General features: G+C 41.8%; 1 protein-coding gene across 5 annotated transcripts in view; it reads right to left on the bottom strand.

Moving 5' to 3' along the window:
* Positions 1-27,599, bottom strand: part of RUNX2 (RUNX family transcription factor 2) — a 211,331-nt gene that overhangs the window by 67,564 nt on the left and 116,168 nt on the right. The window lies entirely within an intron of this gene.

Here is a 27,599-nt window from a genome sequence, read left to right as displayed (position 1 = left end):
AAAGATGTATTTCTCTGTCTCGAGTGTGAGGCATAATTTATTTCAGACAAAAGACCTGGGTGTCACTGTAGACAGCTAAATGAAAACTTCTGATCCATGTGCAACCGTGATTTAAAACATAAAAAAGCAATGTTAGACTTTATAAAGAATGGGAATAAATAATATTGGAAATATTCTAATAGCATTATACAGCTCAATGAGATGGCCTCACCCAGAATACTATGTTCAATTCTGGTCACCCTCTTCAAACAAGTTATAGCAGAAACAGAGCAGGTTCAGGAGTAGGTTACAAAGGTGGTTAGAGACACAGTAAGTCTCTGATATGAAATGATATTGAAAAAACTCGGCCTATTTAGTCAGATACTGAATCAGGGTGTGATCCAAAGCCCATTGAAATCACTGGAAAGACCCAAAAAGAGAGGACACAATATAGGTGTAAGCAGGGTCTGAATGAACTTTTCTCTGACATCTAGTGATGAGCTGGGAAAGAGGACGTCAGGAGCTGACCTTGTTTGCATGGGCACATCCAACAGGATAGGTGCTCAGCATGATGGGACTGCTTTGCCCAAATGATCACTTTTGGCTGATGTTGGATCACAAGTCTCTCTGTTATTGGGGCAGGGGTACTAAAGGGTTATTATCCTGTTGTGTGAATCAAGGGCAGCAGAACTGTGCTTGGCATACCCTGATTGAGGGACTCACCCTCAACTAAACTGCACCCGCTAGGCAGAGGACATGGGTGCCAAAACCCAGTGAATTGAGAAAGGGTGAGAACAGGAATCACGTAGCTGGTGATGTGGGTCTTTCCTGAGGGTCCTAAATACCAGTTGACCTTTCCTTTTTCTAGTGGGTGATAGCTCTAGAATTAGGCATTAGACCTGCTTTGGGACAGTGTCTCTGATGCAAGAGATTGCCCAATGTGTATTAGCAGTGAGGCTCCCACACTAATAGCAGAAATCATTGAGAGTTGGGTTACGTGGTGGGACCTGAAGACATCATAGTGAGTGGCCAGGGGAGAGGAGCAGTGAATGAGTGCCCAGACAGTGGAGCGAGCAAGGTGCCTTCTTGTGCCCCCTGTTGTCCCCCCACCCCCTCCCAGGGTAGGAGGTGAACTCTGCAGATGCACCTCTGAGCTCTGGGTCTGCACTGACCAAGGACAACAACTGTGAGTGGGGTGTGGTGGAAGGAGAAGGAAGGGGCATGTAAAATGAACTTTTGTTTGCTGGACTTAAGAACCTGAGGGAAAAGGACACTGCCCAGTGTATTCTGAGATGGGGCTTGTGCTCATGGTTTTATGAATGGTTTTATGAATCCTGCTTGTGGCGTTTTCCCAAATTAATGCCAGGTTACTTCTCTCCTTCTGTTAAAAGTTTCTTTTCTACACTCAGACTCTGTGCTTGCGGGAGAGGAAGTACTGGCTCTTAGAGGCATGCAGGGAATAGTATGTAATTGTGCCAGGTTACTGGGTAGGGGGGTTGAGTCAGTTTTGTGTTGTATGTTGAAAAGGAACCCCTAGATATAGAACCTGGCCCTGGTTGCTGCCAACTCCAACTGGCAGAAGGGTTACATAGGAAGAAGTTAAACAAAGTATTCTAGTATATTTGTTCTCAGAATCCAAGAACAGAGTCAGAGCCTGGAATAGCATCCATGAATTCTTATCCTCAAGTCCCAACAGCTTCTTCTACCCACATAAGGCTAGATTTAAAAAAGTACTTAGGCACTGTAAAAATCACAGGAACACACTGACTCACAAAGTCTGAGTATTCAATGAATGGGGAGAAACAGGCACCTGAGCCTGATTTACAAAACCCAGCATGCTAGGCTGGGAGCCACTTAAGATAGCCAGTGGGATATACCAAAGAAAAGGGTGTGCCCTATGCCTCTCCTCTCTCTCAGAGATAGGTGCCTAAATCCAAGCTTCAGGGAAGCACCTGTCTGCTAGCCATCTTCAGCTGCGAACCCCCTTTGGAGTTAGGAGCCAAAGGCAATTTTTGCAAGAAACTGGGAGAGAGGGCAGCAGGGGGAAGGAGGAACTCCCTCATAATTTTTAGTCTAGTGGTTAGAGTACTCACATAGGAGACTCCAAGTTCAATTCCTCCCCCCTGAGGATAAAGGATTTGAACAGGGGTCTGCCACAGCTCAGGGGAGTGCCAGGGGTCTATGGGATATTCTGATGGGGGTGGGGTCCTTCAGTCTCTTCTGTTGAAGCTGTTCCACTGCGGCCAAATACTTAGTCATTTGGGCCAGAGAGGGTGCATGTGCGAGAGAGAGAGCACAGCTATGAGAATGACTCAATAGCCTTGTGTGCAGAGCATTCACCCAGGATGTGGGAGATCCAGGGTCCACTCCCACTGCTCCAATGATTCTAAGTATTTATTCATAGTGGAACAACTTCAACAGGAAAGACTGAGGGAGCCCCACATCATAATATTCCATAGACGAGTGGTTTGGGCACTCACCTACAATGTGGCAGATCTCTTTTCAAATCTCTTTTCATCACACAGTCGGGGGACCTGAACTGGGGGGGGAGGTATCTCACATGCCAGTTAGTACCCTAACTACTGAGTTAAAAGTTATGAGGGAGCTCCTCCTCCTTTCCCTCTCTCTCTTTGTGTGAAGTCATGTGCAGGGCCTGATCTGATGGGCAGCCTCTGACACACCTACCGGATGGGGCCCCACAAACGAATTAGGTGGCCAAACACCTGTCTCCATCCCAGGGGGTGTGTTGCTCTGGGATTGAGGTGGGAGATAGATGTTAATAGTGAAGCAGCAGTGTGTATGTCCAGAGGTGGAAACATAGGCACCTAGCAACCTTTTTATTGCAAAAACTAAGAAACCAAGTGTGTTCAGGCACTTACAGGATTCAGAGGGAGTTTTGTGAATCGCAGTGGAATTTAAACTGGGACATAGGAGCCTAAACCCAGACTTAGGTGCCTGCTTTTGTGAATGTACCACATCATTGCAATGAGCAATATCCTAGTCTACCAATCCTACCCAGCTCTTTTAACCAAATCTGTATATCAAAGGTTCTGGAAGCAGACTGCACTGTGGTTAACCTGCTGCAGGAGTTGCAGTCCCAGTTCAGAGTATGAAAATAGATCTGACGCAATCAATGTAATAAAACAAAACAAAACCCTGGCTAGACACATGCCATAACTTCGCATGCTACTCAAACTTGCCAATCAAAGCAGGAAAGATTCAGTCAAGAACATGTTAAAGATGGCACATAAGGGCTATCATACATTACCCATTCCTTCCAGGGCAGAAAACAGGCTACAGCTTTGACTCTAGATGGATCTGACTGCTTCCTAGTTTCCTGGATCACAGAAATGCTGTCCATATCTGTTGGCAGGTGAACTTTTCTCTGATCACTGGGCTCAGTTTAGTTGACAGCCTCTGGCCACTTCAAATGAACATTTGAGAGGTCAACCTGGAGAACCCTAATGTAAATCTGATGCCCCAAGATTTTTACTTTTTTTTTTATTCTGCAGCTTTTGGGTGTGGGGCTGAAAATTAATCAGATTATACTTGGTCTAGCCATATGCAGGGACAATGTAGATTTCTCTATTTAGCACCAAGCAAACCACCCACTAATTTTTTATGGTACCAGGGAGCTCTGGTTACCAGATTGTCGACAGATGTTTTTATTATCCCTGAGTGGGCTGGGTATTTTCAATCTTCACCCAGTTGCACCTCTTTCACTTTGATATGCTTTTGTCACAACAAAAACAGTAAATGATGGGGGAGTCAAATATCTTTGTATGAAAGCCTAGCATAGAAAATTCATAAATGAAGGTGAAATTAAGATCCTACACATCCACCTATTGTGCATAGATTTTGTGGGTGATCCCAGTTAGAATGGAGGCTCTGACATGCACTATTTGCCTCAGTGTCTAGGCACAGCTGTTTGTTGTTATATGCCAACAGAGGGCGCAGCACCGTATAAACACAGAGGAAGCGATGGTCCCAGTCCCATGCCACTTACAATCTGAAGGATAGACAAAGCAGCACATCCAGGTTGCTCTTTGTGGCCAAAGGGGTGTTCAGGTTTTCCGTTTGTTTCCAAGCTGTGTGACATCAGACTGTGATTGGTAGCAGATGTGTGTTTAAAGGAGAGGTGTGGCAGCCTTGAGTAACACACATGGGAGCTCCAGGAAGGGGGCAGCATAAAGAATTAGATTGTAGCCCACTGATGATTTTTTCCATTGACTTCAATGGGAGCAGATTTAGGGCCTAAGGGTGGAATCTCTGATTAATTCCTCTCCCCACTAACGGTAGGAAACTTTAAAAAGGAAAAGTTAAGTTAGATAGTAGGAAAAAAAAATCCCGATACTGGAACTGATTGGCCGATGTAATGATCTGCCAGGAGATGACTACCCTAGTACACTTTGAGATTATTACACTAGTAAAATACTTTGGGGTGCATTGTAGACAACATTGCTACACTAGTGAAAGAGATGAATTAAATGTCTCAGCAATTTCTTTCAAGCCCCATTGTCTCTGGAATCTTACTGCATTTGATCCCATTAATATCAATAGGAATTACACATGTGAATTTACAGCCTGATATGTCTCTATGGGCCTGATTCTGATCTCAATTATACTGGCGTAAATCTGGAGTCAAAGGAACTACTCTGCATTTACCCTGGTGAAACAGCTCAAAATTGGGCCCAAGGACTTCTAGATAGCTTGTTGTGCTGGCAGTGAATGACATCATTGATTCAGGCAGGGATATTCATCTTTCTTATATTGTTCAGATACATCATGTTAGCAAGATACAGCTCCAAAGCAACTGTCTATCTGGGCTCTAGAGGTAAAACAATGCCATAAATCAACCTCTATCCAGAAGGATCACGTTAGATCTTTGCAAGCAAGGTCCCTCAACTGAGCCAGAAAAGCTCCTGTTTACTAAATCCATATTCCTGTGAATATTTGTTTGTGACAAACCACTGTGCTCCTTGTTGCTTTCCCTATGCAGTCCCCCTCGCTAAGCCATACATGCTGCATACAACTCAAAATTCATCAACAAGAATGAAAAAGAGAGCCAAACAATTTCTACCCATGAAAGCGGAAAGCTTGGAGCCCTTCCAGTCTCTTGGGTAAAGACATAATTATGAGAAGAAAAATATCTACCCAAGAGACATAATTACATAATTAGGCCACAGGTTCTACATATGAAAAGTTCTTATAATTCATAAAACAAGGTGTTCCATAGGCGTAATACTGGCTTTAATTCACTCAGGGGAGGGAAAAAGATGTTTGTTTTTTAAATAGCTAAAGGCACCAGTTTACATGAAAGACTAAAGGGCTTACTCTCCCAACCATGCACACAGGACTTCCATTAGCATTAATGAGGGTTACACACGCACATGGACAGAAATCAAGACCCCGAAAAGTTTTTGTTCTTAATGTGGAGACGTTTTTACACAGAGCGGGTCAAAAATACACCTGACACTAATCAATAAATAAATAAATGACATGAAAACTAACACAGCAAACAGGCTCAGCTGACTTGATTTCTTATTCTTAGGGCCCGATTCAGTCCACTGGTGGAATCCCAGCTCTTTCCAATTCCCTCACCCCAATGATACAATGATCTTGGATAGGTTCAAAGCAGGCCAGTACTGCCAACAAAGGGCTGATCCAGATCCCATGGAAGTCAGTCTTTTCATTGATTTCAGTGGGCTTTAGATCAGGTCCAAAGTGGGTAGGGTCAGCCAGGGATGGGATTTGAGCCTTGGCACTTAAATGGTGCAAGATCTGGCCCTCAGTGCATCTCCCAGTTCAGTAGGCATTTTCCCACTGGGGAGCAATAGCAAGCTTCACTGCAGCTCATCACCCAGCTAGCCTGCCTAGATGGGACTCCCGCAAAGCCCCATTTGAAATTTAAAGTTTCCTGCAGATTGAGGGGTAATTCTGCATGGGGCAAACTGCATCCCTCTGTGCCCATGAGAGTGAATCAAGACCAGGGCTTGTAAAATATTTGAAAATATAAAGTGCTAAGATTTCCATTTCTTTTTAACAAAATCATGGCCTATGAAAAGCAAACACATACACACACATGTGCACAGCTAGGAGGAGGCTTTAGGGGTCAGGTTTTTCAGCAAATCACAACAACCCGAGATATAACCCTCTCTCCCCCAGAATGCGGATGCAAAAATTGGCTGCTGCATCTCACCAGCTCCAGCAGGGGCAGTGTTTCAACAGCCCCAACCCTGTACCCATTGAGGTCAGTGGGGCAGTGGTGGTGGTCACGGGAGGGAGCTGCTATTCCCTCCACTGGGCCCTATGGGTCTTGTGTGCGGGAGCTCAGTGCTGCCGCTACATTTGCCTTGCCTTTCGTTTCTAGAACAAACCTGGAGCTATGAAAGATACAAGGAGCCCCAAGAAAAGAGCAAGTGCAGAAGTGAAGGAAGGGTTTCCCTCGTGGCCCTAACTGGAACTGCTTCCCCCGTGATCATCTTTAGTCTACCCTTCTGTCCTGCTCCTCAGCCCAGCTTGAGGCTGCCACAGTTCAGGAATCTCCCACTTTTCCATCTCCCCTATGCTCTGCTCAAAATCACACTGCAGTGTGGCATAACAAGTAACATAACAACTCCTTCCCTCCTGCCCTCACCCAGAGAGAACCACACTTCACTTCAGACTTAGCACTACAGGTGCTCAGTGCTTTGGCATCTACCCTTCCACCCCACCCCAAACCGATTCTCCTCTGTTGTGCAGCTCAGAACTGTGCATTAAAGAAGTTACCATCTCCCACTGGGAGATCTTCCCCAGCTCAGCCAAGTGATTCACCATTTCCTCCAGGCTTTTAAATTCACGCAATGCAATGGCTATTTTTAAAAAACAAACCCTACTGCCACAAACACATGGGAAATACAGAGGCCGTGTTGGAACCCCCTGCATCTCAACACAACTCTTGTTCACCTTTAAACCTCATTAAAGAACATAATGCACCAGTATATGTGTCAGCAACCCAGCTAGCCATGGTTGGCAAATTTGTTTAGAGGATTCTAAAGAGAAATCGTACAAGTAGAGACTTTCACGCAATTCCCAGTCCCTGGCTTCATTCCCTCTGCATGCTAGTATCTGCTGCACTCTTTTTCCTTTTAATTATTTTATGTTTTGTTTGGTTTTTGTTTGGTTTTGGTCTATTTATTGCTTCTTTTTTTTTTTGAGCAAAGGAAAAAATGTTTTAAAAGGGAGCCGCATTTCAAAAGAGCAAGAGCTCCTCATCCCAACTTTATCATCCTCATTGTTATCAAACAAATCTCTATAAAGAATGGGAAGAAACATTTTTTTTTAAAAAAAGGTAAAACTACTCTATAAAGTAGATCCTTAGTCTGGTCTTGCTACACTGAAGAGCAGTAAAGATCATAGAAAAAGAAGGAGGGTGAGGGGAGAGTGAAAAAATCTCTTGCTTTGAACTGGCTTCCCTCCAACAGGCAGGAGGGGTTGGTTTTCTTAACGCTTGCGAAACCTGACTACTTTAAAGGACTGAGGAGGGGGAGATGTAAACACAATCATTAAAACAGATTTAAGGTACTTAGTTTTAATCTAGTCTAAGACCTCTCTAATTGTGTGCTGTTTTGCAACCCTCTGCTCTCTAGACATTCATAGGGTGCACTTTCGGGTTTTTTTTCTCTCCAAAACCAAGGGCATATTAGAGGCCGAATGCTGTGGTTAGAATGAGAGTTCACGCGATACAACAGTCCAGTAATAAGGGAGGGATACGTCCGTGTGTATACACCGTCTTTCAAAAGACTGTTTTGCTGCATTAAAAGACGATTGTGTTTCTACCTGTGCAACAGGTTTTAAGTAGATTGTTTAAATGTAATTAAAGAAGGGATGTTTCTAAAATAACCTGTCTAATAAAATTAAGATGGCTAAAGGGAGCTGCAAATGCGACTGAAAATAAAAAGTCGCCGTTTCTGTGTATGCTTGCAAGGGAAACATGATATAAACTCCAAAGGAAAACAGTCTTTACAAGTTAGACTTGAAGGATTATCTTGTGTATCAGCACCCTCTATGGCAAAATAGCATTTATCCCATATCCACCCATGTTAATGCTGTTGCACAATTTACTACAGCCTTGATAGACAAGTAATTGCTTTATCCACCCATGTGTAATAAACGGAGTCTAGCATGTTAATCCTCGAGTTCTTACTGTCTGTGAATGCCAAGCGAGGGAGAGACATACACTGAATGCCCTACCCTTTCATTCCAGCACTACTGGAGTTTACTCACACTCCGACCTGCTAAAGTGTTCTTGTTACATTCCACTCTAGTGCTCGGGGTGCCAAGTATTGTGAGTAGTATCAAATTATTGTTATATAAAGGGCACCTCATATCAGGCTAAATGTAAACAGAAGCCAGGGTGCAGCAGTCTTTTTTTTTTTTTAAATCAAACACAACTTTTCAAACTTGACTTAATAAGAAAGACAGACAGTATTATTTGTTCTTGGTCATAACACAGAAGCTAATTAACCTGAACCATAAGACTGGACTTCTATCCAGTTTGTGTAGAGTCTGTCAGACCTTAGAGAAACGTGAAACATCCCTTGGCCCATTAATGTTTTCCACTAAAATCTATAAAAGTTTAAAAAAAAAATCAAAAACAGGCGTAGCCTTTAAAAGGTTTACAGATTCCTGGCTGCTCCATGGGCTTAGGTTTGTGGCATCTAATCTGCAATGACAGTTTGATGGATGTCTCTCTTTCTTCCTTTTGAAAGGTATAAAGAATTGGTGGTTTCCCCAGTAAAAATTATGCTTAACACCCTTCTTCTCTGCTCTTGCTTTTACAATCTAAAGCCTGGTTAAAAGGCCGGAATATGATGAAAGTCTTGTGCTGCTGGTAATATATGGGTTTAATGGGGCAGCAGACATATGACAGAATCCATTCGGTTCTCCGGATGAAATTCACCTCTGGGCCGAGTGCCAGTACAAGCCTAAGCAACACTTAAGTCTTACAGATGCCTAGCCTTAATTGATGCATAACTGATGCCCTAACTGACGCTAGTTGAGATGGTGTCCTGAAGATTCCCCCCAATCCTCATTGCGGTCAGCCACCATTTTGATCCCTTCTCTTTGTTATGCTCTGTCCCCTTTCTGGTGATCTCACTCGTGACAGTCTTGTTCCAGGTGGCAGATGGGGTGGACTGACTTCTTGTGTCAAAACCTTAAGGGAGAAAGCACTGTCTGGTGGTTAGCGCATAGAGTTGAAAGGGGTTGAGAGTTCTGGGGTTTCCCAATGACTCGCTGTATAATGTTGAGCTTGTCACTCGGGCAACATTTTTAAATGTAAGTGCCTTGAGTTAGGCTCTTAAACTAGCTTTGGGTCTTGTGTTCTGAGTGGTGCTGAGCAACCGCAGCTTCCACTGAAGTCAATAGCTAAAACCAGGCTGCTTCTTGGGTGCCTAAAAAGGGACTTAAGTAACTACAACTTGAGGAAGCCACAGTTTTCTCCATCTATAAAAATATTTATCTGCCTCCCTGACTCCCGGGGGCATTACTAGGCTAAATGAATTAGTGAGCCTGATTCATCACTGTGTTACTATGTTGGTTTTCGCAAAAAGAAAAGGAGTATTGTGGCACCTTAGAGACTAACAAATAGCAGGTCTGAGTGTGAGTAAACTCCAGTAGGTTTCAATGAAGTTACACTGGGGTAAAACTAGACTAACATAGTACTAAGTCAGACTCAACCTTTACGAGCTGCAAGATCTCTGGATGAAGCATACTCTGAAAGTGCAAAAGATTATTAATATTATTAAATAATTGTTGTTGTTTTGTTGTATTTATTATTCTTGTGAAAGACTGGCAATGTCCTGGACAAACCTTATGGAATTATGATAAACTTTACTGAATTAAGTTAAACCTTATTGAATTAGGTTTAAAACCTTGGGGTCCCATTGTATTAAAAATGCAGTTGTATATGTGCTGTTGTGGGCATTGTATGTACTTTCTCTAGGAGGACAGGGGTGCTTACATATTTCCTCCATTATCAGTCGTTGGTGTGCATATACTAGTTCAAATGGGATTCTCCAGGAACCAATAGACAAAGAAAGGATTTTTGGATAAACAGCCTAGTTTTAAACTGGCTCAGGGCCCTCTTCCTGATCAAACAAATGGGCAGGACCCCTGGAGCACAGGGGGCTCCAATCCTTAGGGTAGAGTTGGAAGGACAGTGCCGACAGAGGCCCCATAAGATTATGTGCTTGTTCTGAGGTGAGGCTGTGATGAACTTGTGATCACACAAGAAACCCCTTGGGTCGGGTTTGGAAGACTTCTCCAGCCACAGCCCATTTTAGAATTGAAGTGATCTCTGGTAGGCTTATTAGTATCTATGTAGGTTCTTTTATTGTTCTTATAGCTTTTCTCTGTAGAGTAAAACAGGCTTGCACAGAAAGATCTGTGTGGTAACTTATAACTGTTGCCAATCATTGTTATCCATCACTGAAGAGAAGGCAAGCAGGTATGTTTGGGCAGCTTGCTTCTGCCAGGAATAACACAGTGAAGACAGGGAACTGCGCAGAAGGAGGGGGGAGAGAGATGTGGGTCTTCACCCAAGACAGGCAACAGATGGGGAACTGGTAGCCTGAGAATTGGTGCCCTTGCTGGATGACAGAGGGAAAATATGGGTGCAGCTGCCCTGACAGAAGGTGATTCTATGTGCTGAGCAGCTATTACCATCATCTAGAGATGGAACCTGTGCACCCCTTATCCGTGCCAACCTGGAGAACGAGAGATAATGGATCATTTCTGCTGGCACAAACCACCAGCTTAGTTAAGGCAGTGATTCTCAACCAGGGGCATGTGTACCCCTGGGGGTACACAGAGGTCTTCCAGAAGGTACATCAACTCATCTAGATATTTGCCTCGTTTTACAACAGGCTACATAAAAAGCAGTAGCAAAGTCAGTACAAACTAAAATTTCATACAGACAATGACTGGTTTATGCTGCTCTATATACTACACAATGAAATGTAAGTACAATATTTATATTCCAATTGATATATTTTATAATTATATGGTAAAACTGAGAAAATAAGCAATGTTCTTAGTTATAGTATATTGTGACACTTTTGTAATTTTATGTCTGATTTTGTAAGTAGTTTTTAAGCAAGGTGAAACTTGGGGGTATGCAAGACAAATCAGACTCCTGAAAGGGGTACAGTAGTCTGGAAAGGTTGAGATTCACTGAGTTAAGGCACAAGATTGTATTTGAAAACAATGTAGCAAATTGTAAAACTCGAATACCCCCAGAAGGGAAATATTTTTAAAAATACAAGACCATGAATACAGATTTTTTTTTTCGGGCTAATCACAGTCTGCAGGGAAAATGGAGGGAAATCTCGCTAGTGCAGTGAAAGGCTTTAAAATTCTGGGATAGTACAATAGGACAGCATTGTTATTTGTATGTAATAAAGAAGGGATGCTGCTCCTGAGAACACAACACTCAGAAGGATCTCAGAAGGGATAATTCATTCGTTGTCAGTCTTAGAAGGAAAACAGGGAGGGCCAGATTCTGCTCTGGGCTACATGAATGTAAATCCATTGACTTCAGTAGAGTGATTCCAGGTTTATGCATGTGCAGCTGGGTGCAGAATCTAGCCCCAAGCCTGTAGGGCTGACCTCACCTGCCACAGCTCAGGTGTATTGATAATGGGATTACATTATGGCCCCAAGTTTCAGAGTGGTAGCCATGTTAGTCTGTATCAGCAAAAACAATGAGGAGTCCTTGTGGCACTTTAGAGACTAACAAATTTATTTGGGCATAAGCTTTTGTGGGCTAAAACCCACTTTATCAGATGCATGGAGTGGAAAATACAGTAGAGAGGTATAAATACACAGCATATGAAAAGATGGGAGTTGCCTTACCAAGTGGGGGAATCAGTGCTAATGAACCAATTCAACTAAGGTGGAGGTGGGCTATTTTCAACAGTTGTCAACAGTTGTCAACTTCCACCTTAATTGAATTGGCTCGTTAGCACTGACCCGCCCCCACTTAGTAAGGCAACTCCCATCTTTTCATAGGCTGTGTATTTATACCTCTCTACCATATTTTCCACTCCATGCATCTGATGAAGTGGGTTTTAGCCCACGAAAGCTTATGCCCAAATAAATGTGTTAGTCTCTAAGGTGACACAAGGTCTCCTCATTGTTATTATGACCAGTTCAGCAAAGCGTTTAAAGCATATGACTTAATGAGAAATAAGTATATAGCTAAAGTTAAATGAATGCTCATGGGCTTTGTTGAACAGGTAATAATGGAGTGGGTCCTTGCTAAACCAGGGCCTAAGCCAATGTTAAAATATTTAACCTGCTCATTAGATTGAAAGGTTAGGTCTAATGTCAATATCAAGCAAGAGTTTGGAGGGAGGGCAGAGGGATAGCTAGGTAATTAATGAGCTATGTTTGGCCACAATGGAATATCTTCTTTAGAAAGGCTCTAACAGGAGGCTGACCTCCTTTGCCTTCAGTAGAAAGTTTGTTTAGTAACAGGGAGCCTCCCATGAACTTAAAAACAATAGGAAAACAGATTCATACTTAATAAATCCCCCCCTCCCCGCCCCTAGTTCTCTGTATGCTTGGCTACCAGTAGGCAACAAATCCCAAAGAATTTGTGCAGGGGGAAGGGGAGTAGGAAGAGGATCAATCGGAGGGTGGGGGGGAAGCCGGAGTGAGTCCAATGTAAGCAGTGTGTGATGTCATTTACAGCATTGCTAACTGAAATGATAAACACACGCTGAAGGCTTTTGAACAGTGTCTGGGCTACTGCAGGGGGAGATTCTTCATAGAATTTCCCTTTCTCTCTCTTCCACAAACAAGGTCCTTGTAGTACAGCAACATGACAGTTCTGCGTGACGTTTTCCAGCTTAGATAGTGATGATGATAATATAATAAATATTAAAGTACCTTTTCCCACGCCACCTACAAGAAATCAGCCAACTAATAATGTCAACGTACTGGGGCCCTGGAGACCAGTTCAATTCCTTTTTTTAAGTATGCACTGTATAAATTGGATCTATTTTGCCTGCATGAATTATCCTTCTCCTCCACCCTTTATACATTGTTAGTCTTCTTAGACTCCAATCTTGCAGTGAGCTCTGCCTGTGTGTAACCCTGTTTCAGGGTCTTAAACTACAAGCTCCTGCAAGCAAGGGCTGTCTGTTTATATGGAAAGTGCCTAACACATGCCAAGTACTACCAGACTATTCATAATGACTCTCTGGTGACTTTTGTGCTTGTGGACTGACAGTCCTAGAGTCACAGTTTCTCTGCAGATACAGCCTGGGCACAAGGTTCTTCATTATGCCCCAGCCTTGACTTGGGGACCAACTTTAAGATGGGAGAGGATAGTTGTCTCTATGCCCATTCCAATCTCAGCTTGTTAACAAGGGAGCTGTTACAGTGGCAATGTTGTGAAATTAAACACTTGCAGTCTAAGACCTGGACTGAGACAACCAACTTATTTTACATAAATTATTGTAAGCTATGATGGTATTAACTTTTGGTCACTACCAACCTGGGCTGGAATGGATCCAGCATCCTAGAAATGAAAGTCTCTGCTTTGTTACCAATTCACTTAACCATGCAATACTTCACACAGCCCCCTGGACTTTTTTTTTATCATAGACTAGCTCGCACACTTTGCTTTGACCATGCTATGGCTAGTGCCATGATTCACTGTTGAAAAGAAAACCACTCACGCATTACATTGTAGGTGTGATCCTTTGGAAAAAAGAAAATCAAAGAAACAGAAGCTGTAAATGTCCACTTATAAAAATCACAAGCTTTTCAAAAGTGCAGCTGTGAAATTAATGGTGTTCAAAGATGTATATGCACAGAAATACACCCCCCCCCGTGTGTGTGTGTGTGTGTATATATATATATATATATATATACATACATACATACACATATAAAATGTATGTTTGTATGTGTTTAACATTTTCAAAGACCTTAGAATGCATTGGATCATCACTGGCAGGTGTTCCTTTCTAATGAGGCACTAGGTTTGGATGCCCACTAAAGTGCACCAGTGGAAAACATTTCTGCAATGCTGCAGTGGCATTATGTCTGTCTCCTGAACCTGGCGGGAATAGCATTAATGCACTTAAATGCTGGAAATGCTAGCCATCTCTGCACTATTAATACAATTCTAAATACCTCATTCTGCTTAAAGCAAGTTTCTCTCCTGGGGTTTTAGGTTTTTTTGGGTAGCAAGTCCTATTTTAATTTACAAAACAAAAGGTGTGATCCCAGAACAAGAAAAAGAGAATTTATATTGGCGCCGATCCAACTACCATTGAAATGAATAGGGGTTTGACCACTGACTTCATTGCGCCAGCATTGGGCGCAAAATCTTTCCGTCTTTTTGAAAATCTGCATCTTATTAATGACTTGCTTCTCTGACTGCCCTGTGACTTATTCCAGGAATATGATACCTGCTTACATTCTACAATTAGAGTTGAACATTTGTAGGGCCAAAATATTATCTCCTTTAAAAAAAATGTAATGATGGGGAAAATCCTCTGCATTTTAAACAATAAGCACAATTTTATAGGACCTACATAAACACAATAGAGAGCACTTTCTTCTCCTCAGGCATGAATACAAGTAACTTCCATCCTAGAGTTCGTGGGAAATGGATCCTGCAGCTTTGTCCCATTTTTACATCAGAAACTAAGTTGAAAAGCATTAACCAGAGAGCTCTGGTTACACCACTGATGATGTTGAAGGGTGGAGGTGTTTTGGTGGTGCATAACCTTGAAACATTGGTGGGTTAACTGGTTTAATAAAATAAATCCAAATGGAAAAGGAGAAAAGGAGGCCACAGAACATATTTTCCAGCTTCAGAGAACTTCTGAAAAGAAGAGAGGAGTAAAATTTTAAAATGACAGGGTAACCTTCTCCAATGATAGCCTTCTTCTGCTAGGAGCTGGAGTACTCTCAGCACTGCCCAGTGAAAAGAAAGGAAACTGCTTGCTCTCTCTACCTTCTTCACAATCAGAGGGTCATCTGAGCTCCTTTTGCATCCTTCCCTTTTCTTTTCACTCCATCATATGGTGATCTTCTGAAGGAGGAAGGCTGGGCCCATCATTACTGCTCCTTGCAATGACCAGAAGGGCTTGCCAGAAAGCAAGACAAGATGCGCCCTCCTTCATTAAGGGCCTGTGTAGGCTCCCGGCCCCTGTTTACCTAAGGGACTGGATTAGAGCTTGGGACTGAGCTCAGGCCTAAACTCAGACTCCATGTGACCAGTGCTCTTCTTCTTCTTCTAGGCTGAGTCTACCTGCTCCATAAAGCCCATGCACTATCGTCTGTGATAGCGTACATATACCAATGCATTTACCTACAGCTATGCAGCAAGTCAAGACCTAAAGGGCTACAGGGGGAGATCAGTACCATGATATATATCTGAGATGCAGCACTGGACATGTGTGAAATTTTTAAGGTACGAATTTCAGTGTTGTATAATCACCACAATCTGGATATAGATTCTAAGAAGAGTTCATGAACAATGAAACTGTGGGGCCAACTCTACACTCTGAATTCCTATGTAACAGGAGTTGCACTTGTGTACTGGAGGGTAAAATTGGGTTCTATATTTTTAAAACTGGTGTGAACTGTAGGATGGTCATGTGAGTCTATGCAGATTTTTATAATGTGCTCATTATTGAGGTCTCTATCAGAGTCCAACTCAAGAGAAAACACTAAGCAAATAGGACACAAGTGAATCTGCTCCTGTGTACAGAGTGTGGTTGTAATTATTTTATGTTCCAACAGTAGATATAGATAAATCACGATGTGTATTTTTTTAAATAGTTGTAGCTACATGTACAAATTTCACTGGTTTAAAAACCCAGGTAGATAAGACTAAAGGGAGACTGGTTTAAAAACTGAATTATAATAAAAATAATGACAAGTTTCAGAGTAGCAGCCGTGTTAGTCTGTATTCGCAAAAAGAAAAGGAGTACTTGTGGCACCTTAGAGACTAACAAATTTATTTGAGCATAAGCTTTCATGAACTACGGCTCACTTCATCGGATGAATTCAGTGGAAAATACAGTGGGGAGATTTATATACATAGAGAACATGAAACAATGGGTGTTACTATACACACTGTAATAAGAGTGATCACTTAAGGTGAGCTATTACCAGCAGGAGAGCCGGGGGGGGGGGGAGGGTGCGGGAAAACCTTTTGTAGTGATAATCAAGGTGGGTCATTTCCAGCAGTTGACAAGAATGTCTGAGGAACAGTGGGGGGTGGAAGGTGGAATAAACAAGGGGAAATAGTTTTACTTTGTGTAATGACCCCATCCACTCCCAGTCTCTATTCAAGCCTAAGTTAATTGTATACAGTTTGCAAATTAATTCAAATTCAGCAGTCTCTTGTTGGAGTCTGTTTTTGAAGTTTTTTTGTTGAAGGATAGCCACTCTCAGGTCTGTAATCGAGTGACCAAGGAGATTGAAGTGTTCTCCGATTGGTTTTTGAATGTTATAATTCTTGACATCTGATTTGTGTCCATTTATTATTTTACGTAGAGACTGTCCAGTTTGACCAATGTCATAGCAGAGGGGCATTGCTGGCACATGATGGCATATATCACATTGGTAGATGTGCAGATGAACGAGCCTCTGATAGTGTGGCTTATGCCAAAAAACTTCAAAAACAAACTCCAACGAGAGACTGCTGAATTGGAATTAATTTGCAAACTGGATACAATTAACTTAGGCTTGAATAGAGACTGGGAATGGATGGGTCATTACACAAAGTAAAACTATTTCCCCTTGTTTATTCTGCCCCCCCACCCCCCACTGTTCCTCAGACGTTCTTGTCAACTGCTGGAAATGGCTCACGTTGATTATCACTACAAAAGGTTCTCCCCCCCTCCCGCCGCTCTCCTGCTGGTAATAGCTCACCTTAAGTGATCACTCTCGTTACAGTGTGTATGGTAACACCCATTGTTTCATGTTCTCTATGTATATAAATCTCCCCACTGTATTTTCCACTGAATTCATCCGATGAAGTGAGCCATAGCTCACGAAAGCTTATGCTTAAATAAATTTGTTAGTCTCTAAGGTGCCACAAGTACTCCTTTTCTTTTTAATAAAAATAATATTTTCCATGTCTGTCATTGCCAATATAGTAGGTTATTAGAACAGAATAAATATTAATAGGACATTTGCTTTTCACCCTTTATGCAGATTGTTTACTTTCTGCACTTCACTCAGCTTTGACAATGAAAACAGTTTTAATTACTTTTGCTTTAGTTTGAGGCAGTTTTACTTTCTGGTGCACAAGAAGTCTAATTATCATCTCACTTATTCTGGTGTAAATTTCCATTGAATTCAATGGAAATGTATTTGTGTAAAACTGATGTGAGTGGAGAATGGGGCCCACTGAACTTAAAGAGGCAGTCAAGTCATATGCAAATAATGGTTAGAGCAATTACACCTGCTCTAGCAAGTTTTGTGGTTTTCACACTTTCCTATCTCATTTTGGACATTTCTCACATTATCAACATGGGATAAGCTAAGACTAGCTAAGAGCCTGATCCTTCAAATTCTTATGCACAGGGATAACTTTATTTATGTGAGTAGTCCAGTTTGTATCAGTGGGGATACTCGCATGTGTACAGTTATATGGGGGAAGGGTTTGTGGGATTGCTCCCTCAGACTCTGATTCCAGAAGAAGCTTTATACAGGACTCAGTGTCTCTGAGTGTGATCAGAGGTCTACCTGCCTGGATCCAGGTGCAAAACTGAGAAGAAACAGTGAAATTGACTATATACAAAGTGCTGTCAAATCTTTATTCTCTTATAGTTACTGTAATCTTGGGGTCACTTGTATGATGTGTAAAGTTTTTATCTACTATTTTTACTTCTACCTGAACGTTTAAACACACTTCCCTTTTACTAGGAACTTCTAAAAAAGGGCAGGGAGATTCTTTCTCTTGATTATGGGTTTTACAGAATTATGCTTTTACAGAAACTAAACTTGGGGCTTAACTCAACCTGACAGACTTTTTTACTATATATATTTTTGCTATGTATATATAACAATACATGCCTTCTGGGTCTCAGACATTATACAATTGCTGTATCATTTATTGCAATGCATAAATTAAGCAAGTATATATACACACACACTCACAAACAAAAGCCAAAACAACACTTTCATATTTGCTCACAAAGAGAAACAGTTGTACTTATTATGCACAAACATGACTACTTTCTCTAATTTTGCCTTGATATCTGAAAGGGAAGTGTCTCTGTAATCACATCTCTTTGGAGAATAGTGCCATATGGTTTTAACAGAGGTTTATTTCCTGAAGCAAGGGAGAACTGCAGATTCTCAATCCAACTAAAATAATTATGCAGACAATTTCACTCTATTACTTTCAGTGGAACCAAACCTGTGTGGTCCTCGCATGCTCGCTGACACCTTTAAGGAGACATTAAGCCATTTTTATATAAAATTCCCTTAATGGGTGAGATGTAGGATGAATTTCCTGGAAGATTAGAACCTGTCACATTGCATAAGGCATGCTTTCAATTGCTGCATTAATTCTCTCAGCTAGCAGACAGCAAAATCTAAGATTGAGGCTTTCAGAATTGGAAATAGCTAAGCTTCAGCTAGGGTCAACAGGATTTCTATTTATAGAGGGTGAAATGTATCCGACTGCCGATGACTCCTGCAAAGTCACTTTACCGCACTTAGGCCCCAATTAAGCAAAGCATTTAAGCACACTTCTGCTGAAATCAATGGGACTTAAGTACAATCTTAACTTTAAGCATGTGCTTAAGTCCGTTACTGAATGAGGGCCCTATACGTCATGTAATGGGCAGAACACTGAGACTTATGAAGTGCCTACCCCCTTGTGCAGAACTGCGCTGGTAGAAATTATGCCCTTGAGTTGCTGCTGCTCTCTCTAACCTAGATTCACATTCTGACTGTGAAACTTTGTATCATTCCACCCACAAAGGGGAAAAATCCAGGCAACATTCAACTTCTGACCTTGAAACAATCAAAAGAAAAAAATCCTCTCTCCATCTCTGAACCTAAACAACAGGAATACTGTAAAAACAGGAATTTAAACCAAGAAACACAATGATTAAAGAATAGTTTAAAAAAAGACCACCCTTTAAGCATGAAAATTTCCCTTTTGAAATAAAATGCAATCTGGCAGTTTTTTTTTGTTTTTTCCACCACTGTGTCTGATTTAATTAAGGTACCTAGTTTCTGAAATTAGCAAACACACTACATTTCAGACTGGCAAATCTAATTAAATATGAAGAAAGCATACAAATATTTATTTATTGTGCCAATTTACCTATGTTACTGTAAAGGTTGCCCCCCTTTAAGCAGGGGGAAAAAAGGCTGTCAAAGGTTCAGAGCATTTTCACAGGGCTTTGTTGAATTCAAATTAAAACACAAATTTCTCCAGATCAAAAAGGTAAATTAAATAAAAACATTGTCCTGGAGCCTGAGGTCGGATCAGAAACCAGATATGTACTTGCAGCAACAGCATAACCACATGACAGACCAGAAGGGTGCTTCAGAGCTGTCTTCATGACAGCTTGAGGATCTTGCCAAGGCACCAACTAATACTACTGAACGAATATGTTCCATAGCTGAGCATCTGTGTACCATGATGGTAAACTGTGCCCCTGTATGTGGCCTGAGGAGCAAAGAATCCTAGAGGAATAGTGCTTCTAATATTTTCTAGTGGCAATTTCAAAACTATGCTACAGACAGATAACAGCAATGCAAACAATAAAATCCATCCCTTAAATTCCTTAGCTCTGCTATTAATAATAGCCTTGGTTTTTGAGGCAGGCTAGTCTACTGGCTAGGACACTGGACTGGGAGTTAGAAAACTTGGGTTCTACTTTTGGTTCTGCCTGACCTTGGGCAAGTGACTTCCCCTTTCTCTGTTTCTTCTCCCATGCTTGTCTATTTAGATGTAACCTCTTTAGGACTCTCTAATTAGTGTTTGTACTGTGCTTAGCACAATGGGACCCCAATCTCAACTCTTGTATTACAGTAGCTCCTAAAAGCCAATAATTATAAAACTGAAATGAACTCTAGAAAGCTAATTTACTTTGTATCACTGATGTGTTTGTTTACATTGCCCTGCCAGTACAATGAGGCTGTCAGTACCATTTATTGATAGTTGCACTTTCTGGTTCTTACGCACTAGCAAAGTGGTGGTGTTTTCGGCTTTCAGTGCTGCACAGGAACGTTTAAACCTCCAAATACTCCCTGTTTCTATGACATTCTTAAAAAGCTTTGAAAATATATTTCTTCATAGGGGTTTAACAACCTTCTGTCTCCCTCCCCTTTTTTAACAAAACCTATATGTTGAACCAACCTTCTAGTGGTGATATCTGTGGTAAGGAGCATGTATGTATTTTGTCTGTCTGATAAAGATTTCTCATTCTGGTGCCTCTGAGTAAGTTTCCTAAGTGAGGTGTAGTGAGATGATGGTGTAGGTTAAGGGGATGTTACAAATACAAATATGCATAACTACTTTGTTACCTTTTGAAATCACTGGCAAAGCTCCCATTTATTTCAATGGAATCAGGACCAGAGCCAATCTTTCTATTTCCAGTTAGTATTTTGCTTTGTGGGGAAGAGGGCAGTGGCTTGTCTTACTTTATTCCCTGAAACAGGAAGAAAAAGCTCCAAAGGGTAAGAATATCTGGTTTTGGCCAGCTTGCACTTACTTTTGATGCTGCATGCCACAAATGTCTAAAGTGGATCTTGGGGAAATTACCCATAGTGGTTTTGAGGTTTTGAATAAGAAGTGGGGGGGAGAGACAAGGAAATTGCATATGAACACAGATTCACTCTATAAATTGATTTAACTTCTTGACTGTTGAAATAAAAGGCCAAAGTGGCAACCATAGTGTCTTTTTATTAAGTGATTGAAATGCAAGACAAAAAATCAGAGCAGTTATAAACTGACAACACATTGTCAAAATGGCACCTTCTTGCTCAATAGATCTGCTCCCTTCCTGCATGTATACACAGTCCTGTCTGCTAACTGCAGTGACAGAAATAAACTTCCACTAATTCTTAGTCCTGTTCAGATGGCAGAAGCAGTGCAGATGCTACTCAGGTCCATACTTCGTCCTCAGTTGTGTGCAAACTCACTGGAGATAACTGGGTTTCATGGGTATAACTGTGGGCAGAAGTTTGTCTGAATAATCTTTATTGCAGGTGACTGCACGAGAAGCAAAGAACCCAGCTTTCAGATTCCAGGCTGAGTTTTCCTGATGGGTAATTATTAAAAAATATACATATTTTTTTACTTGTAAAAGGAGAAAATCACTGTGACACAATACGCATGGAACCTCTCAACACCATTTTCTGGGACACTCCCCCAGAACAGAGTGTGCTTTAGGTGACAGACTGAATATGTAACGCTTGTGTCTTGTTACTACAAAGAAGGTTTATGTGCCTGATTTCCTGTGCATCTCTCTAAACATTTCCTAGACTGTTTAACTGGCTCTTATTTGTGAGACGTATAGCAGTGCAACTAAAGTCATGCTAGATGTGCGGCATTTTTTAAATGCATGCTATTTATAAGCATTGCTAACACAAGTTTATTATGAAGGAAATGAAACGTGGTGCAAATTAAAAACTTGTTGATACCCAAGAGAAATTCATGAATTGTATCATTCCTTTCTCCTTCCTGTGCTATTGCCCTATGAGCAAGCTGTTATTGGGTTGGTGGCATTTTGATCCCTGATGTAGGTGTGACTCATCTCTTCAACCTTTCCCTCCTCCTCCATTCATTTGCATAATGCATCCCATTGGTTACAATATGATCCTCATTTCATTTGCAGTCTGTAATTTCTGTTGGTTGAAATGAATCGTGGAGGATGGGCAGCTCATGGAGAGAATTTATGTCTACCTACTGCCTCTCATCCAGAAGAACTCCCAAGTGCTTCACAAATGATGAATAGGACTTGTTTTACACACTAAGTGAATGACAGGGGCTTTGAGGCTGATGCACACAGGAATTCAGGACAAGATGTTATGAAGAATGCAGGAGCTATCTGAAACTGCAGGGGAAATGGAGGTGGACAGTTTGGATGTGCCAACATTGCAATTGGCCAGCACTCTGGGCCAACATTATTATCCTTGTGAAAAAGATAGGCAAACTTTGGCCATAAATAGTATGAGCCTCAGTTTTACATCACCCCTGAAAGGCCACACTTCTGGCAAAGTAGCAGCTCCGTAGCTCTCTCCTGCTGCATTGGTTCAGCATACTGACAATGGGGAATCCCTGTCAGGGTGGGCTGTAGCACTTTGGAGCGAGCATATAAAACAATTTTTTCAGACTTGTTCAACTCTGACTTATGTTCACCATGATCATACTACTACGCGCATGATTGGCCTTACTCTTCAGTGTCATGCTTGGGAAAAAGACCATTAACTAGATGATTAATGGGAGTCATCAAACTTTACAAACTCATGTGACAATGCTTTTGGGGTGCCATCAACCTCCATTTCTCCAGAGATGGAGCCCAGTTCCTTTCTGCTGGGATCCACACATAGCTGCTAACACTCAAAAACGTTTTCCAAGGGTCACTTCACCAAATAAGCTGAAAGCTATTGGGTTGCTAGACATGTCTCTCGTCTCTTCTGCATTGGTCACTGATCACTGTGTGCATTTTAACCAACTGTAGGCTATGTGTTCTCTGTTCCTCCATATATTTAACTATTGAATCTGAAGTAGACAGTAATATTAATATAATTGCTCAAAAATATTGACCCTTCCGGCTTTCAGTAAGACAGCTACCAGGGAAAGAAAGAAAATCAAGCAGCACAAATAAGAAAGTTAGGTGTGTGAATGTTATTTGGTTTTCTCCCACTTCTTCCATGTTTGACTTCTGCTATCCTTATCAGTTCTTCTGGTTTTTCCCTTCTTATCTCTCCCCTGTCTCTGAAAAGAATTTCCTTTCCATTTTCCTATTCACACCATTTTCTATTATCCCATCCCTTTCTCCCCTTCCTGATTCCCATCATTCCCTGAACACTCATCTTTGTCATCCTAGTTTCTTCCTCTGTTCACTCACTTTCTATGATCCCACCTATAATAATTAAAACTTAAATAACACTTTATGAACAGAGTATACGTATAATCTTCCCCACACTCCTGTAAAGTGCATAAGTAAGTATTGTCCCCACTTTACAGATGGGTATATTAAGAGAGCAAGATTTTACGTGACATCTTCTGGGGTGTAGTTGAGACAATAACAAGATTAAAACACAGGGAAAAGTCCCTTATTTCCAGTCACTTGCTTAGCCTATTCATGTTGCCCCTCCACTCTGTGGCTGCTCAGCATTAGAAAGTTAGCTATCCACGTACTGCTTCCATTTAGCTATGGAGGTGTGACTCTGTCATATCTCCAGGCTGAGATGACCTGATTGCAATTAACTTAGAACCAAGAGAAGAGGGATACAGCGCTTCCAAACCCACATTCAACCTTGCACTTTGTTACCCTAGCTCTGACACCTGCACTAGTGTGAACTGGAAATGCATTCTAGATATTCATATGCAAAAGAGCTCATCAAGCAGCACACTTGGTGGAGAATGCCCTGAACTGTAAGAAACAGTTTGGGAAGTAAGAACAGGTAGACAAGATCCAGAAATTATTATGTGTGAGCATATGACACATGCTTTTCAGAGATATTTGAGGGACAGTGTGAAGAAACAGGTTTCAGAGTAGCAGCCGTGTTAGTCTGTATTCGCAAAAAGAAAAGGAGTACTTGTGGCACCTTAGAGATTAACCAATTTATATGAGCATGAGCTTTCGTGAGCTACAGCTCACTTCATTGGATGAATTCAGTGGAAAATACAGTGGGGAGATTTATATACATAGAGAACATGAAACAATGGATGTTACCATACACACTGTAACGAGAGTGATCACTTAAGGTGAGCTATTACCAGCAGGAGAGTGGGTGGGACCCCATGTTTATCCCTCCCACACTATTCCTCAGACATTCTTATCAACTGCTGGAAATGACCTACCTTGATTATTACTACAAAAGGTCCGTTCCCCCCTTCCCCCCCGCCGCTCTCCGGCTGGTAATAGCTCACCTTACCTGATCACTCTCGTTACAGTGTGTATGGTAACACCCATTGTTTCATGTTCTCTGTGAATATAAATCTCCCCACTGTATTTTCCACTGAATGCATCCGATGAAGTGGGCTGTAGCTCATGAAAGCTTATGCTCAAATAAATTTGTTAGTCTCTAAGGTGCCACAAGTACTCCTTTTCTTTTTGCGAATACAGACTAACATGGCTGCTATTCTGAAACCTGTCATTATGCAAAGCACTGAATTTAGCCATATGGAGTGGAAATCTATCAACTTCATGAAAAAACTCATACAGATACAGACAGACATCATCTTCCTTTCCAAATGCAAACAGATGGACATCATACCAAAAGGACTAAAGGTAAAAAATCTATTACAATCTACATACCCCTCACCTACAAGATCTCTATCAAACATTCTTACAAGTACAATACCCACCTGCTGAAGTGAAGAAACAGTGTGACAGAGCCAGAAGAGTACCCAGAAATCACCTACTACAGGACAGGCCCAACAAAGAAAATAACAGAACGCCACTAGCCATTACCTTCAGCCGCCAACTAAAACCTCTCCTGAGCATCATCAAGGATCTACAACCTATCCTGAAAGATGACCCATCACTCTCACAGATCTTGGGAGACAGGCCAGTCCTTGCTTACAGACAGCCCCCCAATCTGAAGCAAATACTCACCAGCAACCACACACCACACAACAGAACCACTAACCCAGGAACTTATCCTTGTAACAAAGCCCGTGGCCAACTGTGTTCACATATCTATTCATGGGACACCATCATAGGACCTAATCACATCAGCCACACTATCAGAGGCTCGTTCACCTGCACATCTACCAATGTGATATATGCCATCATGTGCCAGCAATGCCCCTCTGCCATGTACATTGGCCAAACTGGACAGTCTCTACGTAAAAGAATAAATGGACACAAATCAGACGTCAAGAATTATAACATTCAAAAACCAGTTAGAGAACATTTCAATATCTCTAGTTACTCGATTACAGACCTAAAAGTGGCAATACTTCAACAAAAAAACTTCAAAAACAGACTCCAACGAAAGACTGTTGAATTGGAATTAATTTGCAAACTGGATACAATTAACTTAGGCTTGAATAGAGACTGGAAGTGGATGGGTCATTACACAAAGTAAAACTATTTCCCCATGTTTATCCCCCCCACACACACACACTGTTCCTCAGACGTTCTTGTCAACTGCTGGAAATGGCCCACCTTGATTATCACTACAAAAGGTTCCCCTCCCTCATCCCACTCTCCTGCTGGTAATAGCTCATCTTACCTGATCACTCTTGTTACAGTGTGTATGGTAACACCCATTGTTTCATATTCTCTGTGTATATAAATCTCCCCACTGTATTATCCACTGAATGCATCCAATGAAGTGAGCTATAGCTCACAAAAGCTTATGCTCAAATAAAATTGTTAGTCTCTAAGGTGCCACAAGTACTCCTTTTCTTTTTGTGAAGAAACAAAGAAGCAAGTTATTAATTATAGATGACTAAAACTGATAATTTTGAAGTAATTATGGTGAGCAGAAGTAAGTAGTGAGGAAGGATAGCCAGTGGGTAGGTACTAGCCTAGGACTTGGAAGTCCTGGCTTCAAATTCATGCTTGGCCATAGCCTTTCTGTGTTACTGTAGGCAAGTCACATAACCCCTCTGGGTAGGTCTATACACCCTGCTGCAGCAAGCTTCCCAGCCTGGGTCGACAGACTGGGCCTTGTGCTAGCATTGTGAAAATAGCTGTGTAGGCAGCACTTGGAATCTGAGGCTTGGGCTGGAGCTCAGACTCTGTGGGCTATATAGACATACCCTCTGTGCCACCGTTCCCCAGCTCACAGGGGTTTTGGGAAAATCTGTACACTGAAGATTGTGAGGAGCTCATATGCAGTGATGGGAACCATATCAATACCTTAGCTAGATAATCATGAAATCTCTTATTTCAAGATGCTGCTTTAACCTTTAGTTTGGCATCCTATACTCATGAACATGTAAGAGCACAAACACTTCACGACCCACTAGCAATTCCTACTGACTTTCAGTGTACAAATTAATGGAACCCAGGCAGATATACTGGCAAAACATCTCTGTTTGTCACTAACATCAGGCTGCAGAATTCCATATAAAATCAAGAGTCATTTGTTTGTTTTTCCCCTGTTCTGAATATCAAACTCTGCAGGTTTTTGTTTTGTTTTTGTTTTTCCTTTTTGGGAGGGGGACTAACCAACCAGGTCTTATTGCAGGAGAGCTGCTTGTCCTGATCTGGCTAACATTCTGCCATCATTTCCATTATCAGTCTCATTTTCAGAGCTTTATAATTCATATGTAAAAAGCTCACTCAGGCTGAAACCTTCTTTGTTTAACAGACTCTTTACACTGCTATAAATTTTTAAAAGCTTCTTTAAAAAAAAAATCTTTCCCAGGCGCTCAGTCATTAATGGGAACTGACTTTTTTGGTGCTTTCTTACTGTTCCAGTTAAAAAAAAACAACAACAACCCTCTCACTCTGACATTTAACTTTGAAGCCTGGTTACTGCTCCTTTTGCACTAACAATGCTTCATCAAGAGCTCTGGAAGGATGGTCAGTATACAAGGTAACCAAGCAAAATGCCACAACAAGGCTCTCCAAGCTATATTGTACCCTCCTGAATGTTAACTCAATTGATAGGGTTTACACCCCCGGAATGGACTGCAGGGGGTGGGGGGTCTGGTGCTGAGAACCCATAAACCTCCCTGGTTCCACAGAGATCTGCAGGAGGTCAAAGGCACTTGTGTCAGAAGCCCTCTCCTCCTGAGACCTTCTGCCTCTCCAATGGGAATTATAGTGGATCCTGTTAGACAACTCCTCCACCTGACACTACCCCCTTTAAAGTTAATTTCACAGCGCTGGATAGTGCACACAACTTACTGTAGTGTCAGGATGCACTGACATTTCCTTAACTCCCCATTGGGTTTGTATAGGGTCAATGAACACATGGCACCTTCCTCACAGCCTGCTTTTCCCCAAACCCAGCTGCCTACCTCCCACTGTGGACCCTGGCTCTCCACTGGCTCTGTAGACCAGTGGGATAGTGTTGAGGAAGGGGCTGTCCACCTTCCTCTCTTTCCCATCCCCTTCCCTGTAGGCAGGGGGTGATTTTACACCTAGAAAGTCCCCTCCTTGCATGAATCCCAAAGGAAATGATGGACAGGTTTCCTTCTGGACATACTGATATGGCACTACTGGAATTCACTGTGTCAGTCTGCAGAATGAGGACTCCCCATGTATACAAAGGAATCCAACAATATTATGGAAGATCCACAGAAAACTACTTTGAGATAGACTGTCACAAGGACATAGACCATTGATGCCACTCCAAAAGTATCCCAGTGAAGGAACCAAGGAGCCACAATTCCCTCCTCCTGAGGAGTAGTGCTGATCACACTTTTTCCCCTCCCCTTTGCCAGA

Source organism: Dermochelys coriacea, chromosome 3, assembly GCF_009764565.3.
Source record: "Dermochelys coriacea isolate rDerCor1 chromosome 3, rDerCor1.pri.v4, whole genome shotgun sequence".
Classification (NCBI taxonomy): domain Eukaryota; kingdom Metazoa; phylum Chordata; order Testudines; family Dermochelyidae; genus Dermochelys; species Dermochelys coriacea.
This window is presented reverse-complemented; position numbering and strand designations above follow the sequence as displayed.